Below are 21,922 nucleotides of genomic sequence, written 5' to 3' on the forward strand. Positions count from 1 at the left end.
AAGAGACTGACATAGTGCAAGGCCTTGCATGTGAAAAAGGTCTCCCTACAATCTTCCACCACTTTATTTCACATGCATTTACTCTCATAGGACATCCATGCACAGAGGTCTGCACAGCAGAAGCTTTGTAAAAGTCACAGAGAGAATGTGCATTATGCAAATTAAAAGCAGCCCCTGCAGCTTAGGCATCCCCCTGCACAATTGTGCATACACAAAACAAAAAAGAGCCCACGAAGGAGTGAACAATCTCAAAGCTGTTCTCTGCTGGAATGAGAAAAACCCACACAATCCTCCCATGCCCGGTAGTGCCAGCAAGATTTGCCATCCTCAACAGGGGAGGAATGAGTCCCCAAGCACATGCTAAGTGGACTGAATTGCTTTTTGGCAAAGTAAGTTTTTTAAAGGAGACATTCGTTTAGTAAACTACACATTGCGGCTCATTGGGAGCTGGTTGTTCTAAAAACCACAACATGAATTGTTTCAAAACCATGGTTTTCAGAAAAGGGGGTAAACTTCCTTAGGGAGACCTGGAAAGTTGCCAGAGAAGTGCAAACTGTCCCCTGACTTCTCAGCATAGCCTTTATTTCTGTTTTAACTTAAGTAGCCCAGGATGGAGAGGATGCATGGTCTGTGTCCCCCTGCATCTGATACACTGTCACGGTGCTGGGTAGAATTGCCAGCTCTCAAAACATAACATTTTAGTTCCTGGAGAAGGCCCTATTGGAGTGGAGGCTTCTGGGACCAGCAGGCCCAGACCCCAGAGGAGGTTCAGAGGTGGTGTCAGGGGTGCAGACCAGACCCTAACCCAATTCAAAAGCTGACTACCTAAAGCAGTGGTGGCCGACCTGAGTCTCTCCAGCTGTTGCTGGACTACAACTCCCATCATCCTCAGCCACAATTTACTTCTTAAAGAGAACAAATTTTAAAGGGAGTGGTGAAACATGCCTTGTATCTCAAAGTTTCGTGGCAAATGGTTGCTTGGCAACCCTCACTAAGACCAGTTGGACAGCTCTAGTGTTCCCTCTAATTTTTTTCATCTGTGTGTGGAATGAGTTTTGTTCTGGATGGCTGTACCAAGGCAGTGGGTGCGCACCTGCATTCAGAATGGGGTATTTCTGATTCAACCTGAACGGGATCTAAAATTAACTGAGCAGATATCAGAAAACTTGTGAGCGCGTGCACATGCTCACACCTTAGAGGGGTCATGGACAGCTCTTATTTTTCTCCTCCCTTAGCTTGCTTGCTTTCTTTCTTTCTTTCTTTCTTTCTTTCTTTCTTTCTTTCTTTCTTTCTCAACATTATTTAATTATTTATTATTACTTCTTCCCCTTCCTTTTAGGCTGCCTATCCTCAGAGAGTGATTATCCAGAGAGCAGCACTATTTGGTTCCTTCACAGAGGTGGCAGATCATACAGCAGGGAACTAAACCAGAGTGTTTTCGGGCGATAGACTGCTGTATTCAGGGGACTCGGGAGATCTGGATTCAAACCCCAGCTCATCTCTGGAGGATTCACTGGGTGACTGAGGGCAAGTCACAGTCTCTCTTGTCTCCTGTAAAGCAGAAATAATCATGATCCATCTCACAGAAGGGTGAACACAGATGATAAAGTGCTGTGCATATAAAAATGCTAGAGGAAAGAGTAAGCATCATCATCATTCTAATACTGCTACCAAAAAAAAATCTCAGCAGCTGGATAGTTGTTCAACATTAACCTTATTCTGACATTATTGTATGTGAATTCGGATGTCTGCACACACATAGCTGTTTTTGTTTGGATGATTTATGTACATTCACTTTAAAAGTAAATCTGGGTACACATCCCACAAATGCATGGTAGAGATAGGCATACCTGCATTCAACACAAGGTGTAAATTGGGTTGTTTTTTAAAGACCCTTAAGACACACCTGTTTTCTCAGGCTTTTAATTAAATCTAATTTTAAACTGTTTGTTTTACTCTCTGAAATTGTTTTAAGTTTTTTACTCTGTGAATTGTTTTTATTCTATGAAAGTGTTTTTAAGTGTTGTAACTTGGATTATGTGCACTGCCTCTGTGTGTGTGTGTGTGTGTGTGTAGCTGTATATAAATATGATAAATAAGTAAATAACTGTAAGTGCATACAGATCTATACATGCACACACAGTACACAGATTGTATTTGCATTGAATGTAATATGCTATAAGCCGGTATCAAACAATGTAAGGGCTATGCACCCCTTTCTCATTTCACACCAGGGCATTCCAACAAATCATTAACCTTTGTAAATAATATTCAGGCAATACAGGGCCAAGCAGCAATAAGAATGGCAAAAAAGAGCTTTTAGGAAATCTCAAGGCAAATTGGGTACTTTTAAACAAAGACAAGACTTATATAGGAAAATAGAAATGAAATATACACTCAGACATTTAAGAAAACCAACACCAAAAGATTAATACTTAGTTGAACTTTTTCTGAGTTCAGCTCTTAAATGCTGAGTGTTATGTTTCATTTCTTTTTTCCAAATAAGTCTTGTCTTTGTTTAAAAGTACCAAATTTGCTTTGAGATTTCCCAAAAGCTCTCTCTTGCCATTCTAGTTACTGCTTGGCTCTGTGCTCTCCATTCACTGGAGAGGGCAACTTGCTAGATATTATTATGGAGGTTACACATTATGGAGGTTACCAGCAACCCGTTTGTTGGCAAGCCTTTGTTTCTCTCAGCCAGGGAAAGCACAGGGAGGAACTACAGTTCCCAGGTGTCCCCACACACCTTCCTGGTGTTCCGTTCACAACTTCCCAGCATCCCTGCATGCTTTCACAATGTCCTGTTTGAAGCCTTCAGTTCTGATTAAACGTCCTCCCCTCCCCGCCTAGAAATAACAAGTACTGCCTGGCACTGGCCACATCAGGAGTGCCCACCTCCATGTAGTACTGAGGGACTGGTGCATTTTTGCCAGAGATTCTGACACACAGGTGTACCAGGTGAGGTCAACAAATGCAGAGTCTTATCTGCCAAGGAACACCACACAGGATACTATTATGATCCATGGCCTAAGTGTAAACATTGTGCTGTACACACTGCTGAGAAAAGGCCGTCTCTGAAATCTTGACTCTTAGGCTGTCCTGACAGCTAAAAATATGGCTGCACTTTGGTCAACAGAATCATCAACAAAGATATATACAAATTATTCTCTTAACCTCAGTTATAATGCATTTGGTTTTCTTAATGGTGAGCTGTTGGGTTTTTGTACTGAGACCAGGTGATGGCTGTTTAAGGAGAGAGGAGAACATGCCCTTTGAAATGGCCCTTTGTTCTTGTATCTGGCATAGGGCTCTGGCACTGGACAAATGACGTGCATAAGAACCTCTTGATCCTGAACTCTTTCCCAGATGTAATATCTGAAGCAGCAGCACGCCTTTCTAAAACGTTGTCTCTGGCAAACTTTGTAGATTGAGTGAGGGTGGGGGTTAGGGTGCTCTTCCTCCAGCTAGTAACCACTCTATAAGGAAAAGCTCCCCTCCCCGTGTTCTTGTGCTGTGACATGGCAAGGAATACAACAATTACAATAGCTCAGGCACTGATCTGGAACTAATGACAAACTAGTCCAGGGCTGTATTTGTAATGAAGGAAGAATGATGTCTGATGAGCACAGCTGTGGCAATGCCAAGAATTGGTACATACAATAAATAAAACAGCTCTGAGTAATTAATCTTCCAAGACAAGATGAGCCATCAAAAGTGACCAAAGAGATGGTGGGGTCAGATTAAGACCAACCCTGCCCCCTCTTAAACCAAAGCTCTTTTGGGTCCTAGCAAAATGAATCATCTGGTCTTAGCACACTCATAGAGGAGCCTTCATAGCTAGTGAGTACTCAGGACCCATTCTCATTTCAGAGGCCGTTCTGGATTTAATCCAGTGTGAGCTAGGTCATCCAGCTTGTATGGCTGGATAAACAACGGAAGCTTCCATCCAAGGTGTTAAGCAGGGGTGTCCTCCATAGAGACCCCTGATGGGGTGCAGGGCCTGGGGCAAATCAGCCAGTGCAGGGGCCCCTTCCAGTTAATTTTAATGACAGCAACAAGAGGCTCTGTGCCTCTTAAGAGGCACAGAGTGCTGGTGCCAAGTATCTACAGCAATAGCAGCAGGCAAGGAACACCTTGGTACAATCACAGTAGCTTACTGCGAGAGTCAGGGTCAGCCCTTCTATAAGGCAAGGTGGAGTGATAGCCTTAGGCATGGATACAAGGAGGGGTGCAGGGAGTGACAAGCACTGGCCCTCCACCACCACTAGCACCACCCTATGGGCCTCCAGGCCACCCACTGCCACCGTTCTTCCTCACCCCTGCTGTTCATTCCCCCCTTACCCCAGTATGGCCTGTCCCTTCTTTCCCCTCTTCCCAGCTCCAACATGAACTAGGAACACACCTGCCATCACACAACTGCCTGGCTTGGTCATGGCATAGTCTGAGAGTGCTCATGTGCGGTCACCACACCTCAGCAGCATGGCCTGAAAATGCTGAGTACCTGCCCACAGGTGCAGGGAGCGTAATCTTGCCCTTTGCCTCAGGTAGCAAGATGTCTTGGGCTGCCTCTCAGGAGAGTCCTGCAGAAGGAGCAAAGTGCCTTCCAGCAGTAAGGAATGACTGGAGCGCAGAGCTTACAAGGCAATGCATCCTAAAGGACCGTGGCCCACACCAAACTGTTCCTTGTCCATGTTCCAGGCAGTGGGCTCTGAAAGGGAAGACATTTTCACAGCAGGAAGGGTGAATACTGAGCTCACCACAATGGCTCAACTGCTGAGTTCTCTGCACATACAAGTAATCCTCTTTAGTACACTCTTTTTCTTTCATACAACTATGGTTATGGGCTGAAATCAGTATAATTTGCTTTTTCTAGTAGATTTACAGTCCTGTGCTACATCCAGATTATGATACAACTCATCCTGAGAAATCATTGAAAAGTAGGTAAAACCTGGATCTGTCCTGTTCTGAATCTAAATCAGTGATTCTCAAACTTGGGTCCTCAGGTGTTATTGGACTTCAACTCCCATAATCCCCAACCAAAGGCCACTGAGGCTGGGGATTATGGGAGTTGAAGTCCAATAACACCTGAGGACCCAAGTTTGAGAATCCCTGATCTAAATCAAGAAAACCATTAATTCTTCAGTCCAACAACTGCAGCTTAATGAAAAAGAAGTAAATTTGAGTTTACTTCAAATTGGGGGGCGGGGAAAAGGAATGTAAATCTGCCCACACACCACTGGTAAACACTGGTGTGGTGTGTGTGAACTGTTGCTTTCTTATGTTCCTTTGCATAATTCCACCCACAACATTCTAAAAAATGCAGACATGCAACGGACATGTATGTTTTTGCACATGCAGGTTCAGGCACCTCTCTGCACAGTTGTGCAAGTGGTCCTATGGAAGAGTGAATTTGCATGCCATCTCAAAGACTCTGCATGTCCTTTAATAGACAAAACTCTACATGCAGCCAGATCCTTCACTATGTACACAAACGACATGGATACAGTCTGGGAGCCTGCAGAGAGATCACTCGTACGTTAAAAGATCATGAAACCGAATGTGGTTCAGATCAATTGATAGAATGGATTGAATATATCAGCCAGATATCTGGGCATTGTTTTGTTGTACTGTGTGTGTTGCAGGGGGCAGGGGGGAGTCTGAGAGTGATTCTAGCCAGATAAAAGGTAGTGCTATGTTCAGGTTTCCCTCCCCAATGGCTGGTATCTCTCTGCCTTACTGCTGAAGCCCCTTGGACATCCCCCAGTGCTGGGATGCTGGGAAGATAATTTCACTTGTGGGGGTGGTGCAAGCTCTCCTCAGCCAATGCACACAGGGGGAGTTGTGATATCATTGCTGAGGAGATGGTCTGATTCCCAAGCAGCTTTCTTAGGGGAGATCTGACATTCAGGACTGAAGAAGTTGGCCATCTCAATATCCAAGCAGGAAGTATAGCCTTGAGTCAAACCATTCATGACACAGATACCCATGACTGACAGAGATATTCCCAGGGTTGGGTTTTGTTGTTATTGGGCTTGTTTTTGTAAATAAAACCTTTAAAAACACAAACACTTCTGATAGTGTTCAATCTACTATGGAAACGTCTCTGCCTGCCAGTAGGAACTGCACTTTCCCTGGGGATTATATCCTGCAGCAGTTCTGGACATCTTTAGGAAACCAGACCAGAATCCTTAAAATAAAATAAAATAAAATAAAATAAAATAAAATAAAATAAAATCCTGATTGTTTCAGGACTGTCCTCCTCTTCAATATAAATATCTGGGTGGGATGTTGTTTTTCAGCTGCAACACTACTCATTACAAGGGAGCATGGGACAGTCACCACATCTCAATAGGAAGTAGACATGGGACTATTAAAAGGAAACAGAACTGCATATGTCTGCAGACACTGTAGATCAGGAGTGACCAAACTGAGGCTCTCCAGCTGCTGATGGACTACAATTCGCATCATCCCCAGTTGCAATTTGTAACCAGGGATGAGGAGAGTAGTAGTTCAACAACAGCTGGAGAGTCTCAAGTTGGCCATCCCTGCTGCTGTGATACAGTTATTAATGCTGAAGCTACCATGGGAGTAAATTCAGGAGAGGGTGTGTTTGTGTGTGTGTGTGCGCTCAGTCTATGTATGAGTAATTTGTTACATTATGGCACTATATAGGAAAGGGCAGAAACCTGTACCGAGGAAATGCTCCCAAGGGAGCAGCAGGAACAGGTTGCCGGAATTACAGGGCTAACTGGGACTCTTGCTGTCTTATTGCGGTTTCATCTTGGACACAAGGAATGGAGCTGAGAGACCGCCCTGGTGCCAAGTTGCCCCATCAGAATGGAGTACCCCTTAGGAGCAGTGCTCTTTCTAAGGCATGAGCATGTGTGCCCGCTCATACAATTTTATGTCCACTCAGTTAATTTTAGATCCCTCTCAGATTTGATCAGCAAGGTCCCACTCTGAATACACGTTCACACACACACTGCTTTGATACTGCCACCCAGATGAAAAAAATTAGAGAGAACACTGCTTAGGAGGCTTAAATGCACCTATCCGTTTGTCTCACACTAAGGCTGTTCTCATGATGATGAAGAGGGTAGGAGATGTGCCTCCTAGCCTAGTTTGGGAGCTGTGCATGCTTCCATTTTCTACTCATGTGTTAGTTAAAAACAAGGTTGGAGGGGAAGGAAGTGATCACCTGTGAGGTCTGTGTATGATTAGAGGGCTTTTTCCTCCTACCTCACTAAACAGCTAGATACAGCTGCTGGGTGGGAGGATGGAGCCCTCCGACCAAGCACAAGCCTTGCAGACAATCACTTCCTCCCCTTTCTAACTCACGCACGACACGAACAGGAAACAGGGGTGTGCCCAGCTCCTACACTAGGGTAGGAGGCATCTCCTACCCTCTACATCATTATGAGAACATGACAGAGCTGGGCTAGGCTGCTCATGAGAACTTGTCTGAATTCTTGTCTGAATGGGGCTACATTCAGGTTCTAAGAAAGGAAAGGAAAAGGTCAGCACAGTAGGTAAAAACAATGTGAGCAAGTATAGAGAAGCCATGAAGTGCACATGGAGGGGCAAACCAAAATAGATGGTAATTGTTCAATTGCAACGGAGCTGAATATGTGTTGATACCTTGGATGCAAATCATGTAATGTCTGATATTATTGTAATGTCCAAAAAATCTGTGTTAATATATCCACTTTAATAATAAAGATTATAATATTTATTCAAGCATCCCATGTCAGGGGAGCCTGGACTGGGGTCAAGGTTGATCAGCTGGGGTCAGCTGCCCCAAGCAGCCACATGATGGCACAGTGTGCCTCAACATCCTCTGTGACGTCGCAAGGCATCTTGGGACACAACTCTTAAATGACACACAGCTTCACTGAAGCCCCATTACTGTCAAGAACGACTGCTTGCCTTGGATTGCCTGTGCAATGAGGCCAGCCTCGAGCTTGCTGCTAACACTTCGCCTCCTTTTTATCGTGCCCTTGGCTGTGAAAATAGTAGCCAGGAAGCCCTCCCTCTTCCTTCCCCCGCAACCCACAATCTGCCTCTACTCTTTACAGCATTCTTTGCTGTATGACTGGCCTAGCCAGGAGTTCCCATTTCATCCTGCTGCCATAAATCTGGCTTAGGGAAGAGGGTAAATCAGAGGCAGGAAGGAGCCTCGGAGGCGGAGAGAGAGAGAAAGAGAGATGGTAAAAATAAACAGGAATTCACTCAAAATAACTCAGCATCCAGCACATCCAAAAAAGGAGGGGGCCAGAAATATTCATGGAACGATGTGTCTGCTGCCCCGGGGGTATCACCAGTGCCAGTCCCCATGAGGGGCATGCATGGAGCAGCCTGGATAGAAGGCCTCTAAATTTCTCAGGGGAGGCTGCATTCGCAAAGAAGCCCACTAACCTTATTTTTTTCCCCCTCCAGCTTAGAGTGCCCACATCCAGACCCCCTTCCAAACTTTCTGCAAAATTACTACCAGCATTACCTGCTTAAAGACACCCGTTTCCCCCTCAGCCTGGCCCAACCGAATGCCCTCCAGCAGTCAAGCTAGTCCTGCCATTAGACAGGATGAGACAGTTCACCTCAGGCAGCAGATTCCGGAGTACTATTAAAGGCAGCAGGTTGTTCATTCACTTGGTTTATTCATGCATGTTTTCCATGACGTGAGGAGATACTGTTTGGATTTTCTGCCTTAGGCAACAAAATATCTTTGTGTCTTGACAGCACCCCCAAACAACCCCAGCTCCTCTGAGCTGGACCTTTCCCAAGTCCCAGTACAGCACTGATAAAGGAAAGTATAGTGTGCCATCAAGTTGATTTCAACTCCTGGTGCCCACAGAGCCCTGTGGTTTTCTTTGGTAGAATACAGGAGGGGTTTACCATTGCCTCCTCCCATACAGCACTGATGCTTGTAGGTAAAAAGAGTGTGCTGCCCCCCCCCCACCCACCAATGCCATGAATGAGCGAATGACAGAGATTACAGAAACCCCTGCCACAAATACCAGCGTGAGACAAGCGCAAAAGACAATCAAAAATAACCAAAGACATGACAGGAATTTGGAGTGCTTGTTTGCTCAGCCCTGGTTAGATTAGGCACCAGCTTCTCGCGGAGTGTACAGGAATGAGTTGGCAGAATGATACTGTAGGACATTTTGGATGGCAAGGGTGCATCTAATTTAACTCTGGCTCCATCCAGTCAGTGAAATGGCATTAAAGAAGTTCATTGCTGAACAGGGAGGGAGATTCATAACTCTGCCCAACTGCGCTTTCCTAGTTGCCTTTTGTGTTCTCCTTCATCCATTCTGTCTGTTGGATAAATGGATAGTTTGTCCCAGAGCTCTGAGGGCCAGACGGGACATTGTGCAGTAGATGTGTAAGAGAAGCTTCTGAAGCTTTGTTTTATTTTGAATGAAAAGCAGCTATGGGAGGCTGAAAATCTGACTGAAGGAATGGCAGGAGGGTGGGCGGCTGTTTAACCCTCCCCTGTTTGGCCATTCCCCCCAATCAAAACCCTTCTTTCCTTTTCTACCTGTATAAAAGAGCAGGGGGGAAGAGAGAAGATTGCCACTGTGAGGCAACCACAGAATGCACTCCTCAATCACCTCAGTGTAGCCCTATGAACAAGCTTACATTTCCCCCAACCTTGACAACATGGCCAGTGATGGCAAGAGAGGTGGGGAGCAGTTAATTCAGCAAAATTCAGAAGTGCAGACGCTCTCCATGACAGCCCCCATGGGCATGCCCACCAGGGAAGTCGAGAAGTACTGGCGCTCTGTCCCTGCGTGTCCCTGCCCCCCCCACACACACTACACCCCTGGTGGGGAGATAAAACCCAGAACTTGCCTCCTGGTGCCTGTATGCACATGACTGGCCTTGCCTTTAATCATGGGCTGCGTTTTCAGTTTTTCCCAAACCAGCTGGCAATGTTTGAGACTACTAAGGGTCCAGAGGAGCAACTCTTCTGAGAGCTGGTGTAGCATGAGCTGTGAATCAGGAGATCTTGGTTCATAGCTCAGCTACGAGCTTACTGGGTGGCTGTGGCCAAGATAACCCAACCCACGGCCTCAGCTCTCCATCTGTAAGACAGGGGTGATACCTTTGTTGTTGTTTTACAAGTTGTAAAGATAATGTAGTAATTATTTATTATTATTATTATTATTATTATTATTATTATTAAACAACTTTATTTGTTAGCCACTGTTATTGCAGCTTACAACACAGCATTGAACCATTTTAAAAAGCACATAAAATCACAACACGGTAAAAAAAAATACAAATACAAAATACAATACAAAACAATTTAAAACTTTTTTAAAAGTTAGTTTTAAAAATAAAATTTAAAAATAAGAACTACGTCAGGTGTTTTGGACACTTCAGAAAAGGTCTATGTCAATAAGCATAAAAAGGACTTTGTCAATAAGCATAAGTAGAGACCCACAAGACCTTCTGGGGGATTATAATTTCCCCTCCCTTCATAGTTATTTTGGCCTTACCTTTCCCTTCACCCCCCAGCTAGGCATAGTGGCAGAAATCCACTTTGGAAATAGACAATTATTTGATTGCTTACTATTGTTATTGTTACTTTCAGAAGACCTAGAATGGGAGTGGGCCTGACCGTGATAGATATGAATAAATAGGGCTGCAAGTACAGAGACACCATACCTGCCAAGATGTCACAGGAATATAGGAACATAGGAAGCTGCCATATACTGAGTCAGACCATTGGTCTATCTAGCTCAGTATTGTCTTCACAGACTGGCAACAGCTTCTACAGTATTGTCTTCACAGACTGGTTGCAGGCAGGAATATTTCTCAGCCCTATCTTGGAGATGCTGCCAGGGAGGGAACTTGGAACCTAGATGCTCTTCCCAGAGCAGCTCCATCCCCTGAGGGGAATATCTTACAGTGCTCACACTTCTAGTCTCCCTTTCACATGCAACCAGGGTGGACCCTGCTTGTCTAAGGGGGCAAGTCATGCTTGCTACCACCAGACCAGCTCTCTTCTCTAAAAAGGGGGTTTAGGAACATAGGAAGCCGCCATATACCCACCACCCCTACTGGCTCCATGACAGAGCTGGTAATCGTGTGGGTGGCCAATCCAGCCACCCAGGGACAGCTCCTTGCTTGTCTGCTCTCCCTGCAGACGCCCTGCAGGCTCCACACACTGATCGTGTGTAGAGCCTCACTGAGTCAGACCATAGGTTCATCTAGCTCAGTATTGTCTACCCAGACTGGCAGTGGCTTCTCCAGGGTTGCAGGCAGGGATCTCTCTCAGCCCTATCTTGGAGATGCCAGGGAAGGAACCTGGAACCTAGATGCTCTTCCCAGAGTGGCTCCATCCCCTAAAGGGAATATCTTACAGTGCTCATGCTTCTAGTCTTTATTTTCCCATTCATCTGAAAGGTATGAGATGGTTTAGGGTAGGCAATGGGCAGATTAGCTAGTCATCTTCAAAAAAGGCAGCATTTCAAAAGAGTGTTACAAAGTGCATTCATCCATGCCCGCAATAGATCAACAAATCACTCCTGCACTGTTTGCTTGAACAAGAGTAGAGCCTTTCCCCTTTCAAATCAGGCTCTGTAAACCAGCGTATCGTAACTGTTGGGCAATGGTCCCCAAAGGAGTGAGGCAAGGAAATGACAGCATAGCATACTATGTACCCACACTTCACCTATGATCATTAGTCAGGCTGGCTCAACTCTACACATTCAGGCACACATCAGGATTTCTATATCAATCAGAGGTTAACCCTATTTAAGAGAGACAGAGAGATGCCAGGGTTCAAATCTGAAAGCTACTTCCCTTGATGTATACAAATGTTTATATAATCCCAGATGTGCAGTCTGGTTCAGTTACTCAATGGATAAGGAAATTATTTATTATATTTCTTTATTAATTATTAATTATTATTATTAACAAATATTTATATACTGCTTCTCAACAAAAAGTTCTCAAAGCAGTTTAGACAGAAGAAGAAATAAAAAGGCTCCCTTTCCCCAAAGGGCTCACTGTCTAAAAGGAAACATAAGGTAGACACCAGCAACAACCACTGAAGGGATGCTGTGCTGGGGTTGGATAGGGCCACACTCTCCCCCTGCTAAATATGGAAGTCACTACTTAAAAGGTGCTTCTTTGCTCAGTTAGCAGGGGGTGTGTACTCTACACATGCCCAGAAACACTACCAACTTCCTTATTACTTAACAAATGCCAAAGCTATGTCCTATCATTCAACACAAGTTTCAGGGCTAAGACCAGGCTCAAATCAAGCCCTGGAAGTTTTTCACACCTGGCTATTAGTTCACATCTCCTCTGGAATGGGGGGGTGCGTTAACATATTAGCCAAATTTACCCCGAAGTCCCTGCAAGCTATCGAGGAGCACTTCACACACAATTTGGGTTTTTCACAGTCCTTTCGAGTGTAGCTTAATTTATATCCAGGCTTTTAAAAAGCCACTTTTTGCATTGGTTTTCGGGCGGGACAACTTTGATCTCGCAGTAGAGCCTCACAGAAAACCTGTGGTAAAGCTTGCTGTCTGGGAAAGCTCCTGGTTAGAGGCCTGTATTAAGACGTGGGTAAACCATAATCAAATATTTACATGAGGACAAGTAACTGGCAGATAAAATCAGAAGAGTATTTTACCCACTTAAGAGGATGCAGAGGCCCAGAGAAGAGATAGAGAACTCCCTGTGAAACCAAAGCCAATCACATGGGAAATGACCACTCTCTTGAGCAGCTGAAGTAAAAATAGAACACCAAGCCTGATATAAGAGGACGTGATGGAGGGAACCCTTTCCAGGCCTTCCTGGTGCATCTGTGCTCTTTGCAGAGAGTGCGGAGGACATTTATTTATTTATACTAAGCTGCTTTCTCCTCTTTGGTTAGTTGCATGGAAAGTCTCAGCAAAACCTTTCAAGAAGGAAGAATGCAGAGAATGTTTGTTAGGGATTGATAATGGAGAAAAATAATAACTGACACTCCCTTATATACACTACACACACACACATGCAGTGAAGCACAAGGGAATTCTCTTGATTCAAAGCTTCTTGCTAATGTTGACATTCTTGCAGCCGAAGATATTAGCCAAAGTAACAGACTAATAAAATCACAGACTGGTAGGCAGCCCCAACTTGGAGGTGAACATCTGATTTTCTTAGAAGCAAAAACAAAAAACAAAAAAAAAGAGGCTCACAAAGTGAAGGGAAGCAACCCTTTTATATGTTATCCGTGGAAGGACTTGCAAGAGCGTATATGGGGATCAAGGTACTCTCTTGATTTCCATATCTGTAACAAAACCTCAAAGGCTTCTCATTAGACCACAACTTTGTATAAAAAAAGAATCTTGTGTCACCTTAAAAACTAAACTTACTATGTTATCTTCAGTTGGCTGGCAGAGATATATAATAATATACAATTAAATACAATAATATACAATTACAATTATGTGACTGTGTTTGTGTGTGTGTGTGTGTGTGTGTGTGTGTGTGTGTGTGTGTGTGTGTTCAGTTATCTGAACAGAAAATAACCCTGTATCTGATAGAGTGGGTGTAGAGAACTTAAGCCATAATTTGTATACATTTGGTCAGCTGTGAGCCACTTCAGATGATACATCGCCTGACCAGCTAAAATAAAGACTTGAGTGAACTGTGAGTAGGGTTGCCATGTCCCCCAGAATTTAGGGTAGCCCACGGATTTTGGCTCCTCCACCCGGCTGCTAAATTCCACCCAGATTTACATGGATTTCAAATGCAATGCCCAGATTGCCCGGATTTTAATCTGGATCTGATCACATGGGAGAGCAGAGAAGGAGGGGAAAGCAGACAAAACTGTCAAATAAATAAATAAATAAATACAAATTAGTTTCTATTAGGCCCCCCAGATTTGGGAAGCTTGAATATGGCAACCTTAATTGTACGCATGCATCTCTTGCCCCACAAGGTTGTGCTCTTTAATTTTGTTGGGGGTGATTTACCTGAACCGCTCCTCTACATTCAGCCCACCCACATACTACTTTAAATTAATATTTGAACTGCATGTAAAAGGGTCTGTGGCCAAACTGCACCCCCACCCAATTAAGGAACAGCACACTTATAGGGTGGGCCAATTGTGCAAAATATCTTCAAAAGCTGTCCTCCCTGTGTCTCAATTCTGAGGCCTCAGACCTCATTTCAGCAAACCCTCTGATTTTGTGTGTGTTTTGTCAACTGGCAACAAGTGTAAAGTGGTCTTAAACACTTTTTGATTGCTTAAGAGGTTTCCCAGATTACTCCCTGCAGTGTCTGTCTTCCTGTAACCCAGATTTTGATAGCTCAGAGCTTCACACCTCTATAATCCTATTATTTATTCTCTCTCCTCTTTTCAAAAAGAATGTTTTCTACCTCTAAGAAAGGGAGTTAGTTCTGAGGAAAAAAACTAACAGGGAAAGTTTGTGTCTTAAGACTATTGGGAAGATTCTTCCTCAGGAGCCACTTTGGTCCCTTGAAGGTCCACTAGGGCTTTGCAGCCCTGTTCTTTCAAAAAATGGTTTTAACTTTTAAAGGGTTTGCTTTAGTGAGCTGTCCTAGTTCAAAGGAAGTTCCTTGACCAGTGTTATTTTGGGAGTTTTACATTAGGTCGTAGTGGGGGGAGGGGTAGTGGGGGGAACACACAGGGACAGAGCGCTGCTACTTTGCAGCTTCTCTGGCTATTGGGGTGGCATGACCACGGGGGGGGGCTGTCCCAGAGAGCATCTGCACTTCCGATTTTACAACTACATCACTGAGTTTCTCTCCTCCTTGGGTGTGGGCAGCTACAAGGAAATCATGTTAGAGCATGCTTGTCTTGAGACCCAAGATTTCAAATCTGGATTCTATGGTTGCCAACTCTGACCAAAGCTATTCCTGGATATCCCTCCCCCCGCTCCCAATATGTTTCCAATATTTTTTACAATATTAAATCCAACTTTAGAATATTGGATTCAATAGCTCACAAGCTATTAAAATCTCCAGGACTGCTGTCAATAGTCACCTGGAGATTGAACCTGATTCCTGGAGACTCCAGGCCAATCCTGGAGGTCTGGCAACCCTAATTAATCCATGAGACTTGATGCCACAAAAAAGCTGTTAAGTCTGAAAGCCTCGTCTCCCAATCTTTGTGGCAAGCCTCTTTATTGTTTTTGTGGCAGCAGACTAAAACGGCTGCCCCTCTGACAGGCTCCACAGTCTTGCATGTGTTGCCTGGCAGGGGTTCATATTAATTGGTGTTGCATGAAGGAGGTGGACAGCTGTGAGCATGATCTGGGGACTAGACAAAGCTTACATTGCCAGAGTCCACGGCCAAGGCAGTCCTACCAGGAAGCCAGCTAATGCCATCCTGGAATCTCAGTGGGTACTTGCCCATTCCTGACAGCTGACCAACAAAGAGCCTACACATGGAGCTGGGAAGACCAAGGTGTCCCTGCAGCACATTCCTTCCAGGGCTGCCTGCTCAGCCTCTGAGTCACAATAAGCAGAAGTGTGGGCACAGAGGGCACGCTTGGTGCCTTCTCTGACTCAGTTGCTGGCCAGCAGTTGTTCCTTTGGCTTACGAGAAAAGTAACATTGAGCCTCCTGAGCCAACAGCATACACACCTCTCCCCTGTGAACACAGCTGTGCCCCTATAGCCAGGGCATTTTTCACTGGGCAGCTATGACATTTCCCCAGTAGCGGAGCACTTTTCAACAGTAGAGGAAGCAAAGCAAGAGGGAGTTGCAGGCTGTACAGCAGGGAAGCAGAGCTAAGCTCTACCCACCGTAGGGCCCTCATCCAATGTGGGTCCCAACCAGGGGCGTAAACGTCATGCAGGCAGTGGGGCTCAAGCCCCCACCAGGATTTCAGTCCTGTGTTGTCTTTGTAGCAGTTCAGCAAGTTCTTAAGAGGCTCGGCTGCCTCTCAGGGCCCCTTCACTCTATGATTCTCTGATTAGGAGCAATATAACAAGGAAAAAAACCTAATGGTGCTCTATGCATGCAGGTAATCTGACCAGAGCGACCCCATTCCCTCAGGGGAATATCTTACAGTGCTCACATGTAGTCTCCCATTCAAATACAAGCCAGGGTGAACCCTACTTAGTAAGGGGACAATGCATGCTTGCTACCACAAGAACTCTCCTCCCATGTGCCCCGGCCATACCCCCCGCAGGGAAATTGAGAAGTCTACGCCCCTGGTCCCAACCCTGGTCACTTTTAAGTTTCTAGGGGGGAAATTGAAGATGTGATCATGGATCTACTGTGTCACGTTTGTTTTGTCCCTAAGAGGAGTGCCTCCTCTTAGGGACAAAACAAAAGTGACACAGTTAATCTATGATCATACCTTCCAATTTCAGGAGTGGTGTAGAGCCACAGAGAAGTATAAACAGAGCCCTGTAGTAAATGGGGCATGTGGGAGAGGAACCCAGCCAGTGGGGAAGTCCGTCGCTTTCTTCAGACATTCAGACACTCCTCTGTGTCATAGGAACATAGGAAACTGCCATATACTGAGTCAGACCACTGGTCTATCTAGCTCAATATTGTCTTCACAGACTGGCAGCGGCTTCTCCAAGGTTGCAGGCAGGAATCTCTCTCAGCCCTATCTTGGAGAAGCCAGGGAGGGAACTTGGAACCTTCTGCTCTTCCCAGAGTAGCTCCATCCCCTGAGGGGAATATCTTGCAGTGCTCACACACCTAGTCTCCCATTCATATGCAACCAGGGCAGACCCTGCTTAGCTAAGGAGGCCAGTCATGCTTGCTACCACAAGACCAGCTCTCCTCTCCTTTATAAAATATCTGATGAGGGCTAATATTTCTCCAGTTTAACCTCTCCTTCTTCACAGAAGCATTATTAGGGGGGAATAAATAAGATAAGAATTTCAAAGCACTCTGTATAGTGAAAAGCATATAAGAAACAAGGAAGTGAAGAAAGAAACAGAAGCCTCATTATTTATTTATTTAACACATTTTTATACCGCCCATAAGCAAGTCCATGGGCAGTTCACAGTCTTAAAAAACCAATTAATTAACAGTTAAAACAATGTACAAAACAGATAAAAACGCTACAACTTTAAACTTTAAAACTATAAACTAAAAGCCTGACTAAACAATTATGTTTTTAGGTCCTTCTTAAAAGCATCGAGAGAAGCGGAGGCTCTAATATCTAATATAAAGCCATGCCTAGGACTCCTGCCTATTACCAACAAAGCAATCACCCAAAGAGAATGAGCTGCAAGTTCTCCCCATTCCATGGTGGGTGAGGGAAAGCTATGATCTGAGCCACTAAGGGGAGGGGGAGGAGGAGGAGGAGGAGATGCAAGTATCTTAGATAATTTCCTATAGCATTTGTTGCAACTGGGCAGAAAGGTAAAGTGTGCCGTGAGTCTGTGTCAACTCCTGGTGCCCACAGAGCCCCGTGGTTTCTTTGGTAGAATACAGGAGGGGTTTACCATTGCCATCTGCCACACAGTATGAGATGATGCCTTTCAGCATCTTCCTATATCGCTGCTGCCTCTGGCTTGCTGGCCAAGTCATTTCTTTCCAAAAAAAGTGTTGCTACTGCAACTAGGTGTACCTCAGAATAAATACGGCAGATAAGCTATGGATAGAGAAATGGCCACATACTTGTGTAAGATATTCTTATCTGTATCCCTTTCATCTAAGATTTCAAATGAGTTTATATTATTAATTATTGTTCTCAATAGCTGTCCCGAAGTTGTGGGATGAACTCCCCATGGGTATAAAAGAGTTATCATCCCTGGAGATTAAATGAAAAGAGAACCATAAAAAAACAACTCTTCAGCTTGGCTTTTAATAATAATCAAGTGGTTTTAAATGAACTTTATGTTAATACTTTAAATTGTTTTATTTCTGACCGTACACCACCCCAGCTATTAGATGAATGGTATATAAATGAAACAAACAGACCAATATAATATTGCTGTTATGGAATGGCAGGTTATTAGCCTAGCTAGCCAGTTCTTTCATAAGTAATCGCAGTTATTAGCTCTGTATCTGGGTGTTTTCCGGACTACAAGATTTGCAACGGTTAATGCGTTGCAAACTGTGACGGAATAGTGTGACGGTTTCAAAACAAGAGTAAAGGGTTGCTTAATGCTTCCTTGTAAGCTGGTGGCCATTCACATTTTCCATCCCTTGAGACGTATTTTCCTCTCTTCCATGGCGGTGGCAGCCAGCAGCCCCTCATCTCCCGGGCACGCGGGCAGCCTCGCCAAGCGGAGCAGGCTGCTCACCACTCACTGGACACCACTGCTCCCCCCCAGAGCTGAGGCCGGCACGCGGGCAGCCTCGCCGCTCACTGGCCACCACCACTGCTCCCCACTCCCAGAGCCAAGGCGGGTGCACGGGCAGCCTTGCCGAGCGGAACAGGCAGCTCGCCACTGGCTGGCTACTGCCGCTCCCCCCCAGAGCCGAGGTGGGCACAAGGGCAGCCTTGCCGCATGGAGCAGGCCCTTCACCTCTCACTGGCCACCGCCGCTCCCCCCTGAACACATGCCGGTGCCCATACCAGCCACTGGGAGCTGAGGCAGGCGGGTAGAGCAGGGTGCTCACTGCTCGCTGCCTTGGGTGCCACTCGCTGCCCTTTCCCGAATGGCACAGCCAGCAGAAGGCTGGAGCCAAGCGATCAGTGAGGCAGGCTGCTCACTGCTCACACAACCGCCACGGCACTACCACCACGGGGCCCCTCCAAACGCGGTGCCCAGGGTGATCACACCAGTTGCCCCACCCTAAGGATGGGCCTGCCTTCCAGAGCCTCACAGCTTTCTCCTCTCTGCCTTCACCCTCTCTGCTTCCCTCTTGCTGGGCCTTCTCCTGAGGAGGGAGGATGAGGCGCCAGAGAAATACATAAAAAGGAGGGAAGAGACGGAGGGGAGGTGAACGCTAACGCTTCTCCAGTGAGGGCTGTGGGATTGCACAGAAGTAAATGAATCATGATTCAGTTCATTGGGCTTCCTTTTAAGTAAGTGACTTTCCTCTCTCCCTGCCCTTTGCCTTGTAGTATTTATTATTTATTTATTTAACATATTTGTATACTGCCCAAAATGCAAGTCTCTGGGCAGTTTACAACAAAACAGTATAAACAACAAATAAAAAAATTAAAACATTGCAATAATTTAAAATTTAAAGCAAAGTTAAAACTATTAAAAATCATCAAACAATTAAAAACAGTATCTAATTAAAAGCCTGGGGGAACAAATGTGTCTTGACTGCCTTTTTTAAAGTTGTAAGAGATGGGGAACGGGAAGCTCTTAAGCAAGTGGGATTGCACAAAAGTAAATTATTTAGTTCAATGGGCTTCCTCTTCAGTAAAAGTGCACGAGAAAGGGTTGGATTCAGAAATCTGCTTAGTTGCACTAGTATGAGTCTCTGGCCAAAGTAGCAAATTAAAGGGGGGATGCACAAAAAAAACCCCGTGGAATAATTAATAAAATAAATAAATAAATAAATACCCTCCGATCTCCTCCCTCCCTCTCCCCTTCTGTGTTGAGAAGCTCCAGTTATGTTGGGGGCATTAAGGGGAGGAGGAGGGAGGTGTGTGGTGCTAAGGTTTCTCTCTGCCTGTTTCTCTCCCCCAGGCAAGGGGACGAGAGGAAGCAAGCGGGGTGGGGGCACACAATGAACTGTCCACACTGCAAAGTGCTACAATGAATAACATGTGGGGCAAAGCTCCCTACAAGGGAAAAATACAGCTATTTTCCTGCAGCGTATTTTCAATGTTGTAGGGCAAAAACGCATCATTAAAATTTGAATCAAGGCATGGGAAATGTGAACACACCCTGCTTACAATGCAGATGTGGAAACACAGGCAATATGGAGGGGCACTTAGAGGATACGGTGTAAATACGTTCCAGTGTGTAATCTGGAAAACACCCAGGAACCTTGTGTCATGTTTCTCCCACCTCATGAAGTATAGGGTGATGCCTCACTTTTGCGTTCCCTTGCAAGAGGAGTGTCTGTGTGGTGTGAGTGGAGAAAGGCCAGGCAAAGAGAGACACAGAGAGACAAAAGGACAGGAGAAGAGCCTGGAAGATGAGTATGCCAGGCCCAGGCAGAAGTCTGAAGCATTTAGGAATATAGTCTGGGCGCTCTGATGTAACCTGTTGCTGTCTTGCAGAAATGTTCTGTAGTTTCCAACATCCAGTGCTCAACTTGTACATTTGTGTAAATAAACAAAATATTGCAAAGCTATATAAACCTCCTGTCATCTTCCCTCTGAGGGGAACCAGAATCCAGGCAAAGCAGCAATTCTCAGCACTTGGGAAAGTGGGGCGGGCAACGAAAGCAGGGTGGCATTTATTATTGTTGCTGTTGTTGTACCATGTGCATGGCACTAAGTGTAAAGTATAACAGGATAGGTCCCTGCCTCGCGGAGCTGGCAATCTAAAATCTGACATAGGAGAGGGGGTGGAAACAGAGGAAGATTGTGCATTTATTTCACTTGCACGTACTTAGGCTTAGTTACTGTGGGCCATGGGGACAAAAAGTAATTCCACTTCATTTTCACGATCAATCAGTTACCTGGGAGTGCTGAAGATCCCTCATTTGAGGTTTTCAAACAGAGGCCCGGCAGCCATCTGCTGGGGCTGCTCTAGCGCTCCCTGCATTGAGCAAGGGGTTGGTCTAGAAGGCCTCTAAGGACCCCTCCAACTCTGTGATTCTATGATTCACTAGTTGGGTGAACACCACTGAGGATGAGCGATGCATCCATTACCACACAGCAGGGGAAGGGGAGATTCTCAGAGGCCAGGTAGCTGTACATTCCCAGTAATGGTAAATACCACAGCCATCTCTGGGAGTTGACAAACCGAAGGGCAAGGCAGTAAATGTTTTAAATAAAATAAATAATGGGTATGTTATGATATACTATAACAAACCCTGCCCCACCTAATGGCAGTCAAGGCATTTTACAGAAAAAGAATACAATAGACACATATTACAATTACCATAATACATAGTTATTACATATATACTTATGAGTCAGATTGATTTTCCCATTTCCAGCTGGATTATTGATTTCTGCTGCTTTTAAATAATTGAGGTGTGTGTGTGTGTCCCCTGTGAAATGACTGCAGCAATGAAGATATGAGGGGTGGAGGGAGCTTCCTAGGTTGCTAAACAGGGATTAATTTCACTCCCATGGAGCCTCCTGGTGAAGGCCAGATTGAGCATATGTGTATAGAGAGGAGGGAAAGGGGCTGTGAATTTGAGTGTGCCTGCTCAAATGTCCCATTAGTAATTCTACATGCGGTCAGTGGCTCAAGGAATTGTGCTATAAATATTCATCAGGGCATCCATTCAGCCTCTTTCAGTACTATGATGCTCTTTCCTGGGAGGACTGAGTGGGCAGTAGAAGTGATCTGATCCCCAGGATTTCCCTACATAGAAAGATTTATGAGGGCGGAAAAGACATAGAATCTGTGTGTAGATTGTCAAGAGTGACCAATGAATATAAAACCTTTCCTGAGAAACTGCAGTTGACTGTCCTTCTTCAGTATATGTGACCACTCAGAAAGAGACTCACATGCAAGTATTAACATTGCCATTATTTTGCATCAGGAGTCTCAAACGGTGTCCCTCTTGCAGATGTTGGCCTACAGCTCCCATCATCCTTGGCTATTGGTCACTGTGACTGGGAATGATGGCTGATGGGAGTTGTAGTCAACAAGAGGTGGAGGGCCACAGTTTGAGACCCCTGATCTATATGTGGTTTCCTACACCAAAGAGTTTTCTGTGTAGAAAAACTATAATGTCTGAAGGAACTCTAAAGCATCAGTGGACCGAAATTTAAATATAAGAGTTGATACACAGTGGGGAAAGTAACCTGCCTAGAGAGCAGGAGGTTGCCGGTTCACATCCCCACTGGTATGTTTCCCAGTATATCAGGCAGCAGCGATATAGGAAGGTG

The 21,922-nt window shown here is 45.1% G+C and overlaps 1 protein-coding gene and 1 long non-coding RNA gene across 8 annotated transcripts in view; one reads left to right on the forward strand and one right to left on the reverse strand.

The window, feature by feature from the left end:
* ITGA7 (integrin subunit alpha 7) overlaps positions 1-21,922 on the reverse strand; it is an 80,039-nt gene that overhangs the window by 50,931 nt on the left and 7,186 nt on the right. The window lies entirely within an intron of this gene.
* Positions 235-1,948, forward strand: LOC128347632 (uncharacterized). The gene is made up of 2 exons (XR_008317628.1): positions 235-389; positions 1,340-1,948. It is a non-coding gene; the product is annotated as an uncharacterized LOC128347632 (long non-coding RNA).

Source organism: Hemicordylus capensis, chromosome 2 (assembly GCF_027244095.1).
Source record: "Hemicordylus capensis ecotype Gifberg chromosome 2, rHemCap1.1.pri, whole genome shotgun sequence".
Taxonomy (NCBI): domain Eukaryota; kingdom Metazoa; phylum Chordata; class Lepidosauria; order Squamata; family Cordylidae; genus Hemicordylus; species Hemicordylus capensis.